The 23,739-nt window shown below is 45.2% G+C and overlaps 1 long non-coding RNA gene across 1 annotated transcript in view; it reads left to right on the forward strand.

Annotated features, from left to right (window-relative positions):
* Positions 1-23,739, forward strand: part of LOC126273076 (uncharacterized) — a 292,705-nt gene that overhangs the window by 134,756 nt on the left and 134,210 nt on the right. Inside the window, exon 3 of the long non-coding RNA XR_007549302.1 lies at positions 21,314-21,341. This is a non-coding gene — a long non-coding RNA (uncharacterized LOC126273076). The remainder of the gene's footprint in view (positions 1-21,313; positions 21,342-23,739) is intronic.

The raw sequence follows: 23,739 nt of genomic DNA on the forward strand, positions 1-23,739 counted from the left end.
CGTGCGTGGGAAGCGAGAACGCTACCGCACGACTACGAGATGCGGGCATGTATATGGTCTCTCTGTATCTACAGGATATCGGGTTTGGAAGAAATCTGCAAGTATGGTGTGATTACAGCAACTGTTGAGAGGAATCTTCTTGAATTGTGTAGGAAGGTTTATTTATTTATTTGTTCATATCTCGTGAAGGACGGCGCGGCTATTGTTAAATCATGCATGCACATAAGTCTTTCGTTACAATCAGGCGTGTGTGTAAGTTACTGGCCTCAAAACATATAAACGTGGCGATTTAAAGCGTAGCGTCCGCACATGAACATCGCTGTGTGTCAAAATGTAAATATAAACGTGTACTTTTTGACAGCTATGTTTATGTGTGTTTATGTTCATATTTTGACATACAGCGATGTCCATGTGTGTTTACGTTTACGTTTTGACATACAGCGATGTTGATATGTTTTCAAGTTCCCGTTTTGACATAGAGCGATATTCATGTCTTTTATGTTCATATTTTGACATACAACGATTTTGATATGTTCTTTCGTTCGCGTTTTGACATACACCGATATTCATATCTGTTTTATGTTCATATTTTGGCATATAGCGATGTTCATGTGTGGACGGTACGCTTTACGTTGCCACGTTTGCATGTTTCGTGGTCAGTAACGTACGCGCACATCTGGTCATAACGATGCACACGCGTGATTTGATAATGGACGAGCCATCCGAAACTAGTCATCAATAAATAAATCAAACTTCTTCTCAGAATAACCGATATGTGTCAAGAGCAGCCGTTCGCATTACGGCATGAAGGAGAAGTTAGTATTCGTGATTTAGCTTTTACCACCTTGTAAAAGAATGCAGTTCCTTGAAATACAATTCTCCGAAAAAAGTGAAACTGGATTACTTGAAAAATCATGTTCCCTTTGACGCACATTATCATCGTATTTGCTACTACGTTTCAAACATACACGAGCAGCTGTAAACCGACACCTATTTTCTCTATTCGTTTGTAGTCCAAAAATATTTTGTTATTCCTAGGACGTATGTGTCTATTTTCAGAACCGTCGTTGTAAAAAAAAAAAAGGTTCAAATGGCTCTGAGCACTATGGGACTTAGCTTCTGAGGTCATCAGTCCCCTAGAACTTAGAACTACTTAAACCTAACTAACCTATGGACATCACACACATCCATGCCCGAGGCAGGATTCGAACCTGCGACCTTAGCGGTAGCGCGGTTCCAGATTGTAGCGCCTAGAACCTCTCGGCCGGCGTCGATGTCATTTCTTGGTTTTTTCTTGCTTGCAATGCGCCAGTAACCGATAAACTACTTTTCTTTTTCATAAGTCTAGTGCCGGACCTTGTTGATACGTGGGTTCACTCTGCCAACTTCGTAGTCGATTTTGCTCGGTTTTGTAATGACTGAAATAACCTCACAGTCCTCTCGACCCATGATGTTCCATTCCGTTTCATCCTCATCTAGGTGCTTCATCCAGTGTGTCTGAAACAAATAACTGACGACGTCGGGTGTAAATCCTGCTGGCAAATGAAGGGGCTGACACAGCATAGGACACCTTGGCGGGCCGCATAAAAAGGGAGAGAAATACAGACGGCGTAGAGCAACGATCAAAATTTCTGCGTCACTTTAGGGAAGAATAGCTCAGGGCGTAGTTTCACAGGCGTCCGAGTTCATTTACAAGACGCCTTCGCGTCTATTTGTAAGCATAGAGCTGCCTGCAGCCTGTCTCACTCAGGCATGGACGCTCATATTTCTGCTGTCACTTTGAACACAGTAGCTTGCGAAACAAGCGTGGACGTGACGCGGTTAAGGCGATGCGGTCTCTCAAGATATGCACATAAATAGCGCTAAACAAACCATTGTGCATAAAGTCGGCGACTCGTCGCCACTTTGGGATGCTCACGTCGTAATCATTCATGCATATTTCATTCTGACGCCCGCGTACCCGCTGTCGAACGCCGTGTAGGCCATAAGATATTTTTCAGGAGAATTGAAAAGAAAATCAAAGAAGCATAAATGGCCACTGCTTAGTGTCTGTCTTTGTTTTGGACCGGAACGTAGAAACACAGACTGATTCATCGTTAGATAGAAATTGAGCTCTGGCCAGCATTCTTTAGCTGCGTATTGGCTTTTATAATGACGTCATAATTCTCCAAACGGAACGACTGTGTTTTCGCTGACGGCCCTCTGCGTGGTATCCTTACGGTTAATATGAAGCACGGTTAGCCGGCGGCGGTGGCCGAGCGGTTCTAGGCGCTTCAGTCCGGAACCGCGCGACTGCTACGGTCGTAGGTTCGAATCCTGCCTCGGCCACGGATGTGTGTGATGTCCTTAGGTTAGTTAGGTTTAAATAGTTCTATGTTCTAGGGGACTGATGACCTCAGATGTTAAGTCCCATAGTGCTCAGAGCCATTTGAACCATTCTGAAGCACGGTTAAATATTTGGTACATGTCGCCGGTCAGACTTAAAATAGTAGCCGAGTCACTGAACGGCTATCTCAACATCTAAAACCTACCTGCTTTCTCTATAAGCCCCGAGAGAGTACACTGCGGAGGGTACTTTGACTATTCCGCAATCCACCGCCCGGTGCATGGCAGAGGATACCTTGTACCACAGCTACGCACTCTTTTTCCTGTTCCAGTCGCAAATGGCGCGAGAAAAAAGTGACTGCCTGTGTGCTTCCATTCGGGCCCTGATTTCTGTTACCTTGTCTTCTCGCTCATTACGCGAGATGTTTGGTGGCGGCAGTAGAATTGCTGTACAAATAACAGTTCTCTAAATTTTCTCACTGTTGTTTCCAAAAAAGAACGTCTTCTCCCTCCCATTTGAATTCACCGACCATTTCTAGAATAGTACTGCGCTGATCGAACCTACCGGTAACAATTCCAGCAATACACCTCTCAATTACTTCGATGTCTTCCTTTAATCTGACCTGCTGGCGATCCCAAAAACACGTGCAGTATTCAAGGATGGGTCGCGCTAGTGTTCCGTGCGGTCTCTTTTACAGATGAGCTACACTTTCCTAGAATTGTCTCAATAAAACGAAGTCGACCATTCGCCTTCCCTACTACCGACCGTAAGTGTTCGTTTCACAACGAGTCGCTTTGAAAAGTTACGCCTAGATATTCAATCGCCGTGTCTGTGTCAAACAGCATACCACCAATATAGCATTTCCACATTGCAAGCTTGCAATTTCTATTCATCTGCATTAATTACCATTTTGCTACATTCGGACTAAGCAGCCATTCATCCCACCACATGTAAATTCTATACAAGTCACCCTGTGTTCTCCTACAGGCACTCAACTTCGACACTGTCCCGTACATTCTAGCGTCATCAGCGCACAGCCATACACTGCTGCTCATCGGCGAACAGCCGTAGACTGCTGCTCATCGGCGAACAGCCGTAGACTGCTGCTCATCTGCGAACAGCCGTAGACTGCTGCTCGGCGAACAGCTGTGGACTACTGCTCAGCGAATTGCTGTAGACTGATGAAGAGCAAACAGCTGTAGACTGCTGCCCACTAGCGAACAGTCATAGGCTGCTGCTTATCTGCGAACAGTTGTAGACTGCTGCTCGTCTTATCAGTCACATTGTATGCATGTAGAGAGTAAATACGTCCCAGACATCGAGGAATGTACAATCTCCCTATTGCCCGTAACCCATGACACACAGGATATTGTGTGTACAAACAGCAAGCTGAGTTTTGCACGAGCAATGTTTTCTAAATCCGTGCTGAAAAGGCAGACAGAATCTTTTCCATCTCAAATCAATTTATTGTATTTGAACTAAGAAAATTTTCAAAAAATTCTGCATTGTGGAGAGGAAGATATTAGTAGAAATTCGTCTGTCACTAAAAATGCTTCATCATCTCTTCAGGTATTAGGCAGGAATTGCCTGTTACGGTACCCATCTCTGTCGGGTCTTCCTCTGTCTCTAGTCCCGTGGCACTTCTTGTTTTTAAGGGAAGTCTCTCACTCTCCATTCTTTCTAGATGTTCGTCCCATTTTCTTCTGTAATGTCGAATTTTATCATCGAGGCTAAAGATTCGCAGTTCTTTAATACCTCGATTTCTTAGCCTGTCTTCTCTTGGGAAACCTTTAACACGTCTAAGGAATTTCATTTCTTGTGCCTGAATCCGGCTTTCTTGCTTCTTGGCAGTCACCCAGGCCTCACTTTCATAGAGCAGTGTCGGAACTGCAACAGTTTTGTAGCTTACCCATTGTCATTTCACATCCGAGGTAACTGTAATGGTTTACTTGCTCTAAAATCTTATGATCTATCACTGTTTTGGTTGTGATTGGTTCTTCCCCCATGAAAGCCATTGTCTTAGTTTTTTCGTTTGTAATTTATTTCATTAATGTAGATGTTGAACAAATTCGGAGAGATACAGCGCCCTTGTCGTGCCCCTCTGTTAGTTGGTATGTCACTAGTTGTTTTAACATTGAGATCTAAAGTGATATTTGTGTCTTGATATAAACGTTTTATCGCATTAGTAGACGCTTTGGATATCCGCAATTCGTTATTATTTCCCAAAGTTTCTGTCTATTGACATTGTCAAAAGCCTTTTTAAAGTGTGTTTCTTTATTATACTCTTTCCGTTTTTCTATTATTTGCTGTAGAACAAATCTACATCTATTGTGGAGAGTCGTTTCCTAAAACCCATTTGTGCCTCATGCAGTACTGCTTCTGCTATGTTTTTAAGTCTTGTATTTAAAATCTTAGCGTACACCTTATATGCTGAGTCCAGTAAACTTATTTCTCTGTAATCAGTGCATAGGCTTTAATCTCCTTTTTAAAAAACTGATGTCACTTTAGTCGTTTTCCAGTCTTTGTGAATACTCTTCTTCTTCCAACATTCGTTGAAGAGATCTAACAGACGTTGGCGTAGCATCATTGCTCCATATTTTAATAATTGAGCATTAACGCCGTCTTTTCCTGTTCTTAAGTGATGTTAGTGCAGATGTCAATTCGTCAGACAGTATTTCATATAATCCTTTCTCATCTAGTTGTTCAATTTCAGTTTCTAGTCCGGTATGATCATACCACAATTCGCTGTAATGATTTGTCCATTGTTCATCTTCAATACTATTTATTTCTATCTTTTGTTGTGTTTAAGGTTCTTAAAACCTTACATGCCATCTGTTGTCTTTCGTATGTATCGTGTTCGAGATTATAAATAAACCTACCCCAGCGTTCCTGATGTGCTTTCCTTACTACGCATTTAGTGTTATTTCTTTTCTCCTTATAGTATTGTTTGTTCTCAACAATGAGGTTGCTTAAGTGTTTTAAATATGCATCATTTTTTCTTTGACAGCTTTTATTATATCGTCATTCCAAATTTTTAGGCCTTTTATTTTTCTAAAAATGCTGATGCGCAAAATATACACACCATCTTTAGCAATCAAACGTTACTCGAAGATCTTGCCGTGAACCCGAGAACATTCTGATCCAATTTAAATTAGTAAGCGGTTCGAAGTTCTTTCTGTTCAGTGACATGTAGACCAGCCTGGTGTGCAAACAGAAGTTAGCAAAACGAAAGGTGACGAATTAAATCATGCGTTTACGAAGTACCGTAGAGGTATATCACCGTTGGACCGCCGCTAAAACTCTCGTATGAAGTACATGCAAATAGGCAGCCGTGGCGCCGAAAAGCGGCTGAACAAATAAGTCGCCACGTCCGTACTTTTACAGGGAGTACTTCTCGGCATTGTTTTTGTACGTACCTTGAAATTATCGAGAATCTACCGCTGGGTGGAAAATCACTAGCGAAGGGAGAAAGGCGCAGGTGACTCCCGTATATAAGAAGGGTAAAAGAACGGTTGCGCAGAACTACAGACCATTATTCCTAATGTCTGTTTACTGCAGTATGAGTTGCACTGACTACAGAAATGGATAACTAATGAGGGATTGCTCGGACACTTTAGCCAACTCTTTTAAATTTTCTGCGAACAGTCATTGTGCTGTGTGGACTGCTAGCAATACTATGTAACTCGCCTTCGGCTGACTTCGTGCAGTATTTTACAGTACTCGCCCTGTCGGTCAGTGCATGAGGTTTTCCGGTTTCGGTTTAGGCGCGGTCGTTGCTTCGAGTTTCCACTTGACAGTGCCATCACAAGCAGTGGACTCGGGCAGCTTTATATGGGTTGAGAAGTCCCTGGTGGATTTGCTAAGCAGGTGACATGCAACGACCAGTCCACGTTCGAAGACACTGAGCTCTGCTCACCGAGCGACTGAGCTGTTACTGCTTGTTTGTTGGCAACACAACACTGCTCGTCTTGTTTCATACTCGTGACATCTGGTGGTCAACTGCATATCACTTAGGAGAGTCCGGGAACATTACATCAAATGGTGTACGTACTAAGCACTGATGCAAACTAGGGGAACACAACTGTTAAGTATCTTGCCCTAAACAAGGTTTATGATATTTCGGAATTTCTGGTCGTTTTCACATTTTCGAGACTTGTAGATTTCACAATATTTTATACCCCTGAAGTTTGGTGAAAAATTTGGAAAAATTATATATTTAAAAATACGAAGTTGAGTCAAATGAAAACCTTAAATTTGTAATAACAAATCGAAATTTCACGCCGTTATCCTGTTAGTTGGTAAGTGTGCTACAAACAGCGTGCAGAATGGCCTGTAGGTGACAGCATGCTGCCGATGCACACATACCGTCGTAGTATCAGTATAAAGATGGCCACCCTACTTGCGACTTGCACCAGGGAAGAACAGCGTTCTGTTATTCTGTTTTTGCGCAGAGAAGGTGTGAAACCTATTGAAATTCATCGACGAATGAAGGTTCAGTACGGTGATGCACGTTTGTCACAGCAGCAAGTCTACGAATGGAGTAGGAAGTTCGCAAATGGCGTGACTTCAGTGGAAGATGCTCCGTGTCCAGGTCACGCACAACGAGTTATGACTCCACAGAACATTGCAGCAGTTGAAGCCATAGTGAAGGAAAACCGCCGAGTGACACTGAATGACATTGCAGCATTAGTTATGGGTCAGCACTCCACATTGTGCATGATGTGCTCCAGTTTCACAAAGTGTCCGCAAGGTGGGTGCCACGGTAGCTGACTCCTAAAATGAGAGAACGACGTGTTGATGCTTGTGAAGAACTTCTTCGGCGCTTTGAACGAGAAGGTGATGGATTCCTTGCAAGAATCGTTACTGGGGACGAAACATGGGTTCACTTCCACCAACGGGAAACGAAGAGAGCGAGCAAGGAATGGCGCCATTTCTCATCACCGAAACCAAAGAAGTTTCGAACAGAACCATCACCAGTGAAGGTTAGGGTGAATCTCTTTTGGGACGAAAAAGGCCTCATTTTGGAGCATTACATGCCTAGAGAGACCACTGTCACCAGTGCATCATAGCCTACACAGATCTCCTAAAAAATCATCTGCGGCCTGCAATCAAATCAATGCGACGTGGATTGCTGTCAGCATGTGTCCTTATGCAACATGACAATGCAAGGCCCCACTCTGCCCGTACAAAAGTTGCAACAATCACAGACCTGTATTTTGAGTGTCTTCGTCATCCACCACATGGTTCAAAATGGCTCTGACCACTATGGGACTTAACATCTGAGGTCATCAGTCCCCTAGAACTTAGAACTACTTAAACCTAACTAACCTAAGGACATCACACACATCCATGCCCGAGGCAGGATTCGAACGTGCGACCGTAGCGATCGCGCGGTTCCAAACTGAAGCGTCTAGAACCGGTCATCCACCATACTCACCAGACTTTGCCCCAATTGATTTCCATATGTTTGGAACACACAAAGACGCAATGGGAGGAAAGAAGTTCCGTTCTGGTGAAGAGGTACGCCACGTGGTGCATGAGTTGTTGCGCGGACTACCAAAAGAATTTTTTTTGTAAAGGAATTTATGCACTTTGTAAGCGCTGGAGGACTTGCATTGAGCGTGGGGGAGATTATGTTGAAAACTGATACAGGTTTGTACCACTTCTGCACAATAAATAATAATTAAAAAATATTTAAGGTTTTCATTGGACCCACCCTCGTATAAAAGCAATTAATAAAATGTTGTTCGGGGGGAGGGGTCGGTAGTAGAACAGACATATCTCCGGCCTTTTAAATCATTTTAATTCGATTTAGGTGTTCGAAGTGGAGTAGTGTTCCCCTGCCGGAATGGCTGTTGAGCCAGTGGGCTAGCGAAGCTAGGCCAGTGTCGGAGGGTCACACGCACAGCGGGGCGCAGCAGGGAGGTAAAGAATGCCACTGTGTGGCGGTGTGGAGCCCCCTTCCCCACCTCACCGGTCAGCACGCTCATTTATTCACAGTCCCCGAAACCGCCGGCTTCCCACAAGGAAACACTGCGTCCGGCGCGTCGCTTTTTGTGCGTGCGTCTCTCTCTCTCTCTCTCTCTCTCTCTATCTCTCTCTCCCGCACGCGCGCGCGCGCTTTATTTATTTTTTTTTCCCCTTTCTGCCCCACGCCGCCGCAAGGAAATTACTTGGCGTGGGTAGGAGAAGATGAAGAGAAAAGTAGGGGACGGCAGAGGGGCAGACACGGCAACCGCTCGCGCCGTACGTCTTCTTCCGGCTCCCCTCATTGGCTGTGCTGCTCATCGAGGTAGCTGCAGCGCGAACGTTGAATTTGTCAACGGCGGAAACAGAATTATCGTAATTCTTCGGGAATGACATACAGTAAATTACGAACTCCACTGGCATCTAAAAGAATAGGAAAAATATTGACCAATGCTTTGCATCAACATTTGTTTCGTAAAATATGAGAAAGGTTCTTCATTTGTGCGGCCGCAGTTCCTATACAGTTATCGAAGGTATTTCAAAATTGACTTCCCGTACTAACCGCGTGTGGAGCGCCTGTGTACTGTCCTTATTGTTAGTCTACTCTGGGCTCATTCTCCTTAAGGTAACGAGAGTTAGGAAGGTTGGAGAATACCCCTAAATTGTTCCCTTAATACTGGTTGCGCGAAGTATCAAAAAGAAAAAGAGCCTTTTCCATCCTTCACCCCCTCCGACTCCCCCCCCCTCCCCCCTCCTCGCGCACTCACTCACACTCCATCACACTGGTATATAGTTATATCCACTGATCATAGTTCTCCCGCCCCTCCCCCCTCCACCAAAAAAAAAAAAATTCCCACCATCGCTATTCCTTCTCTATGCTTACACAGAAACACAATTAAATAGAATTACACACATACAATAATCCATTTTTTTAATGTTACAGGTCACAAAGTAATGGAAAGGGTGTGTTGGCAACACTACAAAACACAAACAGCAAAACATACTTGAAGTACAAAAACAAACAGAATACAGTGGTGTGCATAAAAGTGTGGTGTGAAAAACATAAGAAATGCAGAGTGCTGCAAAGCGTGTAAAACTTAGACCAAAATTATCAGCGTCTAACACAGAAAAAGAACGATGTGCTAGTAGACGGCGTTTCCCCATATAAGTGAGAAACCAGCCGAAAAATCACCGTGAGTACAAATCAATCTGTTCTTAACGAACTGTTTTTCGATCTAAAAGCAAATAAAAATGTAAATAATTAGAGACCACCGACGATGCTTTATGTCAATAAAGCGAAATGCGTCTGGTGAAAAAAATCACGCAATTTTGTAGTTGCAACGATAGAACGAAAATACCCACAAGAATTATAAAGCAACTACGGACACTATGGCCACACAAATGAAGATTATATTAAATGTATTAAGTGGTAATTATAATATGTTACTATGTTAAATTTTGTCATGTGTTTCTCTTGTTTTTCAGGTTAGAATCAACTTTCGTAGCACAAACTTCGTGATGTGAAATTATCGTTCGGTGTTACTTTTGTTGATTCTAACATGAAAAGCAAAAGAAAAAAATTACAAGATGTAACATAGCAATGTATTGTAACTACCACATAATACATTTATTATGTGTATAAAAAGAAATCTGTATTACAGGCAACTGAGGATAAAAGACGTGAAAGGCGTATAGCAATAAACAAACTGCCTTCAATTAGTTGCGTAGATGGAACATACCTCCATGAAGGATTTCTTCAGTTTATGAACAGACCATAGCTGCCCTTGTGCCGCTCTCGCAGTGTCTGCCAAGAAACACCGGTGTGGGGTAGTTGGACCGCCTGGTGCAGGTCTTTCTAACTGACGCCACCTCCGCGTCTTGCGCACCCACGACTAGGAGGTGAAATTACGAGGTCAGCGCAGCACCCAGTCCCCGAGAGTAGGAATCTGGGAATCGAACCGAACACCCCCTGAACTAGAAGCAGGACCACTTCTGGTGTTATGGCAACACCGGGAATCGAAAGCACATCCCGCGCATAAGGACTCGGCTACGGAGATGGGCAGACACATTCATTACACACAGCAATTTTTAGTCCGTATACTGTGTTTCACTTATCAAATGTGTATAATTGAGTTCTGTTTAGGTCATTTGTAAAACGAAAATTAAGATTAAGTTGCGAGAGTTCTGTAATGTAGATGTTTATTTATTTTATTGTATGCACCCACGATCTAGAGGCTGTGCAACATAGTACGTGGAACATACAAATGTAGAATAAGGTTTTCAATAAAAGTACAAAATGTAAAACAATAATAACAAACCGAAATCTAACGGTAGTACAATCCCACGACGAATCTGGATCAGCCGTCTGTTACTCCGGCCGGGGTGGCCGAGCGGTTCTAGGCGGTACAGTCTGGAAACGCGCGACCGCTACGGTCGCAGGTTCGAATCCTGCCTCGGGCATGGATGTGTGTGATGTCCTTAGGTTAGTTAGGTATAAGTAGTTGTAAGTTCTAGTGTGACTATAACGAAGAAATGAGACAGTACAGATTCTGTTCTTCCCGTACTGGCTGTTCTTCATTACGTGAACTACATGGAATCGGAAATCGTTGTTAGTAAAGCACAGCCGTGTTATGTCATCGTTAAAAGTGAAGAATTGTCAAATTAGAGCAAATTACCAAATACCAATAGCAACTGCCGACACTTCAGGTAAGGATTTCATTTCCTTTTTGCGTCCGCGTGGTAATGAACAAATATTTGTCCAAATATCCATCTTTTTGATTTGCAGCCCCTTGTATTGGCCGTGTTTGCAGTTAAAGTTTTTGGATATGAGGTCCGCCAGTTATGCAAAGCGCCGTTTTTTTATCAGTACCCAAACATGTTTCGGCACCACTGTGCCATCATCAGTGGGTTTTAGTTTTTATCTATTCTGCAATGAGAACATTTTTGTTAAATGATTATAAAATTATGTGCATTTTAATTCAAACAAAAAATCATTTCTTTTTGTAAATACCTTTACATTTGGTCCGCATGAATTTTCTGGTTCACTTTTGTGTTAATTACTACAGGTAGCTTGTCATCTGCAACCAAAACGATGTTGATGAGAAAGTTTTTCGCAATGTGAGTAAATACGAAAATAGGAGCAAAAGCATCGCGAAAAACTAAGAAGATAGGTTAACTCCAAGCAAAAAACTTTCTCATCAACATCGTTTTGGTTGCAGATGACAAGCTACCTGTAGTAATTAACACAAAAATGATCCAGAAAATGCATGCGCACCAGATGTAAAGGTATTTACAAAAAGAAATGATCCGTTGTTTGAATTAAAATGCACATAATTTTATAATCATTTAACAAGAATGTTCACATAGCAGAATAGATAAGAACTAAAACCCACTGATGATGGCACAGTGGTGCCGAAACATGTTTGGGTACTGAGAAAGGCGGTGTTCTGCATATCTCGCGGACGTCACATCCACAAACTGTTTGTCCAAACATTAATAGAAACTTACGCCGCAGCGTCGAAAGCGCGGCGGAAGGCATGTGGGAAGATCCCGGCAACCGCTCCAGTGCTCGAGAACGCACAAAACAACAGTAAAAACAAACAGCTATCTCGTAGCGAGGGTAAACGTCAGTCCGAGCCGGTGTCCCAGACGCATCGCCGCGACGTCATTCGCGCGCGCGGGTGCGACGGCACGGCGTCCTTGTGCCCGCCAGCTGGGCCGTGACGTAGGCGCGCCGCAAACACTGCAGGTTGATTAAGTGGCCGCGTTACGTCACCGCGGTGGCTGGCGCGCGTTGCCTAGCAACGCCACGACGCGCCCAGAGCGGCGGAATGCGATTTGCGCGGAGCTGCAGGCATCGATCGCGGCGCGTGGCGCGCTCCTGGCGGGGTGCCGCCGGCGTGTTTTGTGTCCCCCGCCCCCGCCCCCTTCCCCTCTCCCCCCCTCCCACCCGGCCGCCCACGCGGCTGACCTGCCGCCGCGACACAATACGCAGCCGCGCACCGACGCGTCCCACAAAGGGCCCGCTCTCTGCGGCCGACACGTTCATTACGCCCGGCCACTGCCAAATCTGATTCATTACGGGACACGAAACTAGCATCCTGACAGCGCACTATTTGTCAGTCACAATCAAAATCAGTTAATACATCTGCTTTTACGTAGACAGCGTGTATCAGAAAGAATCATCGGATTTGGCACGTCAACATTTCTGACACTAATAAACATATACAATGAATTTTGTTTTTGGATGAACGGGAAACTCAAAACGGGTTTTTTTCCATAGGTGTTCAATACATCCCCCATGAGGTGCACAGCATATGCCTATGCGGCACTGAAATTGCTCCCACACTGCAGCAATCATGTCTCGAGTTAATAGCTTCCACAGCTGCTGTTATGCGATGTCTCATTTCATTGTTGTTGGTAGCGGAGGCACATAAAACAGAGCCTTTTATAAACCCCCCACAAGAAATAATCACGTACAATCAGTTCCAGTGACCTTGGAGGCCGGTAATGTAAGGCTGAAATTACGGAAGTGCGTAAGTTGTTGTTTGCCAACTTCACGAAGAGCTTGCAGTAGCTGACTTCTGTACGGTTTCATGTGTATACGTCGACGCAGCACATGCCATACGGTCATCGGGGGCATGCTGAGCTGTCAACACCACGGCGGACGGATTTCTGCGGACTGCTTGTGAAACTATAGCGGATGCGTTCGACGTCTGTGTCAGACACTCGGAGACGGCCCGGCGATTTGCCTTTACGCAAACAACCTGTTTCTAGGAATTATCCATTCCATCGTCTAATGCTCTGTGCTGTAGGAGGATCCACACCCCACCTAGTATGAAAGTCACGCTGAACGTTTATTACTGATCCGCACTGCACCAAACGTAGAACACAAAAGCTGTTGTCCCGACACCATTTTTACTAGAACTGAAGTGGACGCACACAGCTGCTAGCTAGCGGGAACCATGTAAAACTCGAGAGTTTCCAACAGTACGTTGTTCAAGTACATGTCTGAAATAACATAATAGTTACGATTTTTTTTAAAAAAATAGGATGATTCTTTTTGATACACCCTGTATACTCCGCAAGCTACCGTTCGGTGTGTGGCGGATTTTTTTTAGATGTGTACCTGTGTATGCGCCTCTATCACTTCCCCTCTTTTCCAATCCAGTCGCAAATAGTTCGCGAGAAGAACGATTGCCGGTAAGCCTCCGTGAGGACCGGTTCGAATCTCTACAATTTTGCCCTCGTGGTCTTTCCATGAGACATACGTAGCAGGAAGAAAAATATTGGTTGACTCTTCTAGGAACGCACGCTCTGAGAGCTTTAAGGATGAACCACACCGTGATGCAGAACACGTCTCTTATAGCTTCTGCCAATCGAGTTGGTCTATCATCTCCCTGGGCGCTTAGTAAATGAACATGTAGCGAAACGCGCCGCTCTAATTTTTTGAACAGTTGGTACTGTTGCCATCTATCAAAACAGAACATTGGTTTCCAAGACACCTTCTGTAATTCCTGTTGCTCTTTCCAAGATTGTCTTACATGCCAGTATGATGTGATGGAGGAGAGCTACTTGAAAAGCCACTTCCCGGCTACGGAAACGGCGCGCATAACATGAGTGTCTCATACGCATTCCAGTCGAAGAAGTACATCTACATCTACAAGGGTACTCTGCAGATAACACGCAAGTGCCTGGCACAGGGCTCATTGAACCATCTTCACAATAATTCTCTGTTATTCCGCTATATCTTTCCGTGCTGGCTCTGATTTCCCTTATTATGATGATGGTTTCTCCTTATGTAGGTCGGCGTCAACAAGACATTTTCGCATTCGGAGGAGAAACTTGATGATTAAAAATTTCGTGAGAAAATTCCGCCGAAACCTGAAAGAACTTTGTCTTAATAATGTCCACTCCAAATCCTGTGTCATTTCCGTGACACTTCTCTCCCCTATCCTCGATGATACAAAACGTCCTGCCCTTCTTTGTACTCCGTTAATCATATCTGGTAAGCATCCCACACCGCGCAGCAGTACTCCAAAAGAGGACGGACAAGCATGGTGTAGGCATTCTCTTCAGTAGGTCAGTTCCATCTTCTAAGTTTCTATCAATAAAACGCAGTCTTTGGTTCGCCTTCCTCACAACATTTTCTATGCGCCCTTTCCAATTCGTAATTTTAATTCCTAGGCATTTATTTGAATTTGTGGCCTTTGGATTTGACTGACTTATCGTGTAATTGGAATTTAACGGAGTCCTTTTAGCACTCACACATTTCATTATTTAGGGTCAACTGCCAATTTTCGCACCTTTTCTAAATCGTTTTGCAATTTGTTTTGATCTTCTGTCCACTTTACTAGACGGTAAAGGACAGCACCGTCTACAAACAACCTAAGATGGCTGCTCAGATTGTCTCGTAAATCGTTTATATAGGTAGGGAACATCAGGGGGCCTATAACACAACCTTGGCGAAGTCCAGAGGTAACTTCTGTTTAATTCAATGACTTTCCACAAATTACTAAAAACAGTGACCTCTCTGACAGAAAATCACGAATCCAGTCCCATAACTGAGACGATGTTCAATAAGCACGCAAGCACAAGCCGTTTGTGAGGTAAGATGTCAAAAGTCTTCTGGGAAAATACGAAATCAATTTGACATCACTTCATGTGACACTCTATGTGAGTAAAGAGCTAGTTCTGTTTCACAAGAACAATATTTTCTAAATCTGTGTTGAGTATGTGTCAACTGACCATTCTCTTCGAGGTAATTCATAGTGTTCGAACTCAATATATGTTCCAAACTCCTGCTGCATATCCATGTTAATGGTATTTTATGATATAGGTCTGTAATTTATTGCATTGCTCCTACTACGTTTCTTGAGCATTGGAGTGACCTGTGCAGCTTTTCAGCCTTTGGATACGGACCGAGCGAGCGGTTGGATATGATTAAGTATAGACATATTGCATCAGCGTACTCCGGAAATTGTCCAAACGGCTCTAAGCACTATGGGACTTGGCATCTGAAGTCATCAGTCCCCTACACTTAGAACTACTTAAACGTAACTAACCTACGAACATCACACATAGCCAGAGGCAGGATTCGAACGTGCGACCGTAGCAGCAGCGCGGTTCCGGACTGAAGCGCCTAGAACCGCTCGGCCACAGCGGCCGACAGCGTACTCTGAAAGGAACCTAATTGGTATACAATCTGGACTGGAAGACTTGCTTTTATTAAGTCATTGAACTCGAGGTTATGCCATCTACTAAGATTGACTTTTAAAACCGTGGCTTCCGGGATTGCCAGCCAGCAGTTGTACTGCACCTCCTAAACGCTTCACTTAGTGTGACTGAGGGCAATATCTTTCAACACTCTCCTTTGCTAATGCATCCGCAGTTTCGGTATGACGTTTCCCAACACGAACCTAGATCGTTCTTAAGTTAGCTTCCTAGTGCTTGGTCTAGACGATTGGTGTTTCACTCAGGATATGGGTGCAAATGTTCTAGTCAGCCACAGCCGAGCCGGTCTAGTCGCCGCCACCTCTGTATCTGGACAGACGGTGCGTAGTGGAGGGTACCTTGTAGCACTGCTAGCCATTGCTTTTCCTGTCCCACTCGCAAGTGCAGCGACGGTGAAACGACTGACCATGCAGTACGCTGCCGTGTGAGCCTCGGTTTCTCTTATGTTGTCTTCGCGCTCCTTATGCGAGGTGCAGGCCTACGCTGCTGACAGATTTGCAGTAGGATTGTTCTGCGCTCTGTCCTAAAAACCAGATCTAACTTTCTCAATAGTGTATCGCGAAAGAAACGTCTTCCCTCCATGGATTCCCATTTGCGTTCATGAAGCGTTTCCATAATACTTGAGTGCTGATCGAACCTATCCGTAACATATCTAGCAGTTATTTTCTGAATGGCTCCAAGCTCTTTTTGTAATTCGCCCTGATGAAGAATCCCAAACGCCCGAAGTTGTACTCAAGAGTAGGTAGCTCAAGTGTCTCACTTATGGATGAGTCCTTCTTTCGTAGAATTCTCCTAATAAACCTAGCCGGCCGCGGTGGTCTCGCGGTTCTAGGCGCGCAGTCCGGAACCGTGCAACTGCTACGGTCGCAGGTTCGAATCCTGCCTCGGGCATGGATGTGTGTGATGTCCTTAGGTTAGTTAGGTTTAAGTAGTTCTAAGTTCTAGGGGACTGATGACCACAGCAGTTTAGTCCCATAGTACTCAGAGCCATTTGAACCAATAAACCTAAGTCCATCAGTCGCCTTACCTCCAACCTATCTTACACGTTCCTCTCATTCCACATAGCCTTGCAACGTTCCAACTCGATGTTTAAGGGAAGAGAGATTGGTTTTAATGTCCTGTCGACATCGAGGTCATTAGAGACAGCTCAGATTGTGTTAAGCTTCAAAAATGGTTCAAAGGGCTCTGAGCACTATGGGACTTAACATCTGTGGTCATCAGTCCCCCAGAACTTAGAACTACTTAAACCTAACTAACCTAAGGACATCACACACATCCATGCCCGAGGCGGGATTCGAACCTGCGGCCGTACCAGCAGCGCGGTTCCGGACTGAAGCGCCTAGAACCTGCTCGGTCACGGCGGCCGGCGATTGCGTTAAGGGTGAGGAATGAAACTGGCCATAACCTTTCAAAGGAACCATCTCGCGATTTGTCTGGAGCGATTTCAGGGAAATCGCGGAAAATCTAATTCTGGATGGGCAGACGGGGGTTTGAACCATCGTCCTCCCGAATACGAGTCCACTGTGCTAACTACTGCGCCACCTCGCTCGGTAGAAGTTCAATAGACGTGACTGTATTGAGCACCACTAATACTATAGTCGAAAATTACGGGGTTGTTTTTGCTACTCATCTGCATTAAGTTTTTCCACATTAAGAGCAAACTGGTCGTCAGTTGTTGGACCAGCAGGGGCAAGAGCGAAAACGATACACAGGATGCTGTCTCCAAGTGTGCACAGAATCAGAGCCCCAGCCTGGGGCATGAAGAAGAAGTGGGGAAAATGCTTCGTGTGGCAGTAAGAGAAGTATTCATTTAGTTGTTCCCTGCAGAGTTCGTACAAATGAATTTCAAGTGACAGTCTGTTTTTCACGCTGTACTCAAACTCCTTGCGATGATCTGCTTTTTATGCAAACTACACTCCTGGAAATTGAAATAAGAACACCGTGAATTCATTGTCCCAGGAGGGGGAAACTTTATTGACACATTCCTGGGGTCAGATACATCACATGATCACACTGACAGAACCACAGGCACATAGACACAGGCAACAAAGCATGCACAATATCGGCACTAGTACAGTGTATATCCACCTTTCGCAGCAATGCAGGCTCCTATTCTCCCATGGAGATGATCGTAGAGATGCTGGATGTAGTCCTGTGGAACGGCTTGCCATGCCATTTCCACCTGGCGCCTCAGTTGGACCAGCGTTCGTGCTGGACGTGCAGACCGCGTGAGACGACGCTTCATCCAGTCCCAAACATGCTAACATGCTCAATGGGGGACAGATCCGGAGAGCTTGCTGGCCAGGGTAGTTGACTTACACCTTCTAGAGCACGTTGTGTGGCATGGGATACATGCGGACGTGCATTGTCCTGTTGGAACAGCAAATTCCCTTGCCGGTCTAGGAATGGTAGAACGATGGGTTCGATGACGGTTTGGATGTACCGTGTACTATTCAGTGTCCCCTCGACGATCACCAGAGGTGTACAGCCAGTGTAGGAGATCGCTCCCCACACCATGATGCCAGGTGTTGGCCCTGTGTGCCTCTGTCGCATGCAGTCCTGATTGTGGCGCTCACCTGCACGGCGCCAAACACGCATACGACCATCATTGGCACCAAGGCAGAAGCGACTCTCATCGCTGAAGACGAGACGTCTCCATTCGTCCCTCCATTCATGCCTGTCGCGACACCACTGGAGGCGGGCTGCACGATGTTGGGGCGTGAGCGGAAGACGGCCTAACGGTGTGCGGGACCGTAGCCCAGCTTCATGGAGACGGTTGCGAATGGTCCTCGCCGATACCCCAGGAGCAACAGTGTCCCTAATTTGCTGGGAAGTGGCGGTGCGGTCCCCTACGGCACTGCGTAGGATCCTACGGTCTTGGCGTGCATCCGTGCGTCGCTGCGGTCCGGTCCCAGGTCGACGGGCACGTGCACCTTCCGCCGACCACTGGCGACAACATCGATGTACTGTGGAGACCTCACGCCCCACGTGTTGAGCAATTCGGCGGTACGTCCACCCGGCCTCCCGCATGCCCACTATACGCCCTCGCTCAAAGTCCGTCAACTGCACATACGGTTCACGTCCACGCTGTCGCGGCATGCTACCAGTGTTAAAGACTGCGTTGGAGCTCCGTATGCCACGGCAAACTGGCTGACACTGACGGCGGCGGTGCACAAATGCTGCGCAGCTAGCGCCATTCGACGGCGAACACCGCGGTTCCTGGTGTGTCCGCTGTGCCGTGCGTGTGATCATTGTTTGTACAGCCCTCTCGCAGTGTCCGGAGCAAGTATGGTGGGTCTGACACACCGGTGTCAATGTGTTCTTTTTTCCATTTCCAGGAGTGTATTTCTGGACGCGTTTCGGTAACAGCAGCAATGCCCTCAATTTACAATTGGTATTCATATTCGCAACACATTTCGTCTACGTAAAATCAAAAATCTTTCCACTAATCTGGCTTTCGCTTTGTTTTCTTCCTTCTTTTCAGCTTCCTCTCGGTAACTGCGTAATATTAAACGATATATACTGGTTCAGGTTCAGCTAGACCAAGAAAAGGAAACTAAGCCGGCAGCAAAAGAACTTCGCAAATCTGTGCGTCCCGGGTGCCAGCGGCCGCTGCTCTGTGTGCTTTTCTGCTTTATTTACGGAGCAGTGTGATGTCCACTTCTACAGCGTAGCCACCCGTTTGCGACAGCGCAGAGGAACCGGTTTCCGGGTAATACAAAATAGCATTTCACATGCAGCTCCTTCGATTTCTTTCATCCAAGGTTTCTCAGGCAGTGTTTTTCACATCTCCTCCATTCTTCATAGCACGAGTACCATTCGTCTAGGATCTTGCATACCTCAGGGAGGCGTACTACACCAGCCAAGCCCGCTGGCGCAACAATGAAACTCGCATTGCGAGCATCCGTTTGTACTCGGAATGCTTTGCCGTCGTGAAAGTGATACTAACTGAATGAGTTATTATTCAGAGTTCATAGTCAGGTATGATGTTGAGGTAATGGCGTCTCCTCAACAAACAGGTTGACCTGAACACCAGGTGACCTTAGCCTCCCTCGTACGCAGCCGGCTTCAGTTTCATGAGGACGCTCAACAACTATGCAACTCCGCATTGACAGAATTGAAGTAAGCGATAAGAGAAGGAAAACACCCTGGAGTCGATTGAGGTTTGAACTCAGTACCTTCGTATTTGAAGCCTGAGACTCATTCACTAACTCAATGCACCACATGTAACTGGGATAACTGAGTTATCTGGTGTACAGATGACACACTTTTCACTGCACTGTGTGTGGCATTACGTTTCTTTCTCTTTTAATTGTCAAGCAATCACATCACAATCTTTTCGCCTGTCTTCATTAACTGTGTTTTATTACGCTTCCTTTCATTCCTCGTATTCGTATATATGGTTGTACTTCTCACAAAAGAACGCAATCTGTGTGTTTTTCTGCACTATATTAATTTCTAAATGTTGTATTATTCTACGGTATATATAAGTTATAATATGCATGCAGAATGCCTGAATAGATGTAAGAGAGCGCCCGATGGCCGTCATGTTGCCGAGGTGAGTGGATATATAATACTACTTCTTGTAAAGCAATTTTTTTCTTTTTAAATTACCGCTACCAGCCACAAACTTTGCCAACTGTTGTATTACTTATTTATTTAGCGACATGTTTCGAGGTAACCCTCATCTTCAGGCTAAAAGGCATTACAAAAACAATTTTAAAATAAGACTATAATGATGTTACATAGTCTTTTGGTAAATGTTATGCTCATCGTTTTTCTTCAGGCGACAAATCGATAGTCAATTCGGAACCAGCCGTATTTAGACCGCCATATTGTCCACTGCAATTCGGAACTGTTTGTGATCGTGTTTCCAATTTACTGCTATGTTAGTGACAATTCTACATCTACATGTACATACATACTCTGCAATCCACCATACGGTGCGTGGCGGAGGGTACCTCCCACCACAACTAGCATCTTCTCTCCCTGTTCCACTCCCAAACAGAACAAGGGAAAAATGACCGTCTATATGCCTCTATAAGAGCCCTAATCTCTCTTATCTTATCTTTCTGGTCTTTCCGCGAAATATAATTTGTGAACAGTGAGCAGGAGAGGCACGGGAATGAAGGCACCCCAGCGCAGCACAACGAGACTGCCACGCCAGAAGAACAAAGATGACCACAACATTTACGAAAAGACTATGTAACATCAGTATGGCCCTATTTTAAAGTTTTGTAATGCCATTTAGCCTGAAGATGAGGTTTACCTCGAAACATGTCGGTAAATGAATAATACAATAGTTGACAAAGTTTGTGACTGGTAGCGGCAATTAAAAAAAAGAAGCTTTATATATTTCTTGAGACAGTGACGGTCGAAAAATAGTCGAAATGGCTTCAAATTCTAATGTTACTTGTTGTATGTGAGTTCGCAACGAAAAGAAAAAGAGAAAGCACAATTGTTTGACGTCGTCCGAGACGGGTATGGCCGGGGGAGGGGATTCGTGGGTATTTGCGAGAGGAATCGCTTTACAGTCCTGTTGTTCACCACAGGAAAGGCACACTGGGTCACGTCCTTTGTTGTTTTTTTTGAAGTCATCAGTCTTCTGACTGATTCAGTGCACCCCTCCACGACTTCCTCTGCTGCGCCAGCCTCTTCATCCCAGAGTAGCACTCGCAACCTACATCCTCAGTTATTTGTTGTATGTATTGATCATGTCTTGTAAATGTTAATTGAAATGTACCGGATTGCAGTAATTTTACATCTGCTTTTTTTTCTTTTTTTCAGATGGCGTACAAAATAGTGTAGTGTTTTGGTGAGTACAGCACTATTAACTGTTCCTATAACTAAATACTGAATATTAATACTGTACGTTGTCTTAGAGAAGATGTCTTCTTGATCTCGAATCATTCGATAGGAAAGAATTCAGATGAGAGCGGACTTAAATTCAGTAATAATGTACGCTGCTGTAACATTTTAGTGGACACTCAATTCTACAGTTAACAACAGCGGACACTAAGAAGTGGATCCAGTATGTGCAGGTGAGACAAAAATCACGACAGTTCCTTCAGCGAGATGAGTTTACGCCCCTATGTTCAGTTCATGGCGGAGGCTATGATGTGCCGTACTCCTAATATCCTATGCTGTTCCACTTGAAGATTGCCTGCATGCCTCTGTAGGAACTGTAATCTTGCTTATTCTGTCCTTAAGCGAGAAGAACGTCGGAGGCAGAGGAACCATTGGTCAGTCTGTCGCAAATATTGTTTCTGTAAACCTCTTCGGTCTAAGGCGCTGCAGTCATGGACTGTGCGGCTGGTCCCGGCGGAGGTTCGAGTCCTCCCTCGGGCATGAGTGTGTGTGTGTTTGCCCTTAGGATAATTTTTGACTTGCGCGAGGGCCAGCTCATATCGAATGAAATTTGGCGTAACCGGTAACGTTTCAGTCAATAACGGTTTCCGAAATGTAGGAGGGAACGAATTAAAGAAACAGCATTCTCCTCGCAGATTAAAACTGTGTGCTGGACCGAGACTCGAACTCGGGACCTTTGCCTTTCACGGGCAACTGTTCTGCCAGTTTGGAAAGTAGGAGACGAGGTACTGGCAGAATCGAAGCTGTGAGGTCGGGTCGTGAGTCGTGCTTGGGTAGCTCAGTTGGTAGAGAACTTCCGCGTGAAAGGCAAAGGTCCGGAATTCGAGTCTCGGCACACAGTTTTAATCTGCCAGGGAGTTTCATATCAGTGCACACTCCGCTGCAGAGTGAAAATCTCATTCTAGCATTCTCCTCATTTGCACGATGTGAACAGAGGTCGTATGTTTGAGAGGAGCAAACGCGTTTCACCACAAACGAAATATGCAGTGTTATAGAAGAGCGCTCGCCACGAACAATAGTGGAGGAAGTTAAGCAGAAAATGAAATCTATCTGAGTGTATGGGTTGGAAATACTGACGAGAAGGTCTTTTGCCACTGATGCCTCAAAGAAAAGTGGCGCTGGTCACCGTGCTGTTTACACAGAAGAAATGTAATTCTTCAGCAGCCTTCGTTTCTAGGCACGCGAATGACAGATAAGAGGAGCTTCAGAAACGATCGGTTACTAGCCTCAGATATCCTCAAATAATTCCGAAACCAACGTTCGCCATCTGACAGCAGTTCTTTTCGAGGAAAAAGTCAGGCTTCCCCTCTTCCCTGCATTCTGTTTACTCATTGCTTCATTCGTGCTGACAGTATTCTTCTTTCCATATCCTTCACCTCTACAACGTACGCAGTAGCGGCCGCACACAAAACAACAATTTGTCAATTGTCTTTCAGCGCTCGGTATCATATCAGCCTGTTCTCCGTGCGTAGTACCTCTGTGCGCTGCTACCGCGTCTTTCCATTTGCCTTGGAGAGCCATTTGTTTCGCGCCTTGAATAGCGTGTAAATAGGCGCTCGGTAATTGCGACTGACTCGCCATCTGTGGCGCAGCGCGGCAGAAGTGGGACAGCAGACGGGTTGCGCGGTAGAGCGCCGGCACTGCACACCGCGGCGTCTATATTTACTGCGCGGTGCGGGCAGATTGCGTGCGCTGCGGAAGGTTAGCTAGGCTAGCGCTAGCAGTCCTAATGACGGGACACGCCGCCGGCTATATTTGACGCAGCGCGCATGCGCCCTGGCCACTGCGAAGCGCGCGCCGCACCGCACAAGGTTCAGCTCTCTCTCTCTCTCTCTCTCCCTCTCTCTCTCTCTCTCTCTCTCTCTCTCTCTCTCTCTCTCTCTCTCTCTCTCACTCACACACACACACACACACACACACACACACCGCGCTGTTTAACGAGCCCTTACATGTTCGGCTCTGGGGCACCAGAGCATGTTTATCGTTCTAATATTTCTGTTACATGTAACTGACGACACAGAACACTAAAACTTTTCGCCGTAGTTAATGACACTTTGCAGGACGTAGGCAAAGTATTGACGCGTGTATCCTTGGCGTTATATGGGTTCTGTATGCAGATAAGTCACCAATTCCGTGTGTCACGTCATGCGGGAAGTTACGAGGATACACGTATCTTCCAAGAAATTGTGACCGTGTTGATGCACCTGTGAAACGCAACATAGCAGTGAGTTTATTACTTATTATTGTATTTGTCTGTCTTCTAGCTGCCCAGCTATGTGCCAATTACATTGTTATTTAATAAAAAAAAGTGGTTGAAATGGCTCTGAGCACTATGGGACTTAACT

The sequence above is a fragment of the Schistocerca gregaria genome, chromosome 5 (assembly GCF_023897955.1).
Source record: "Schistocerca gregaria isolate iqSchGreg1 chromosome 5, iqSchGreg1.2, whole genome shotgun sequence".
Classification (NCBI taxonomy): domain Eukaryota; kingdom Metazoa; phylum Arthropoda; class Insecta; order Orthoptera; family Acrididae; genus Schistocerca; species Schistocerca gregaria.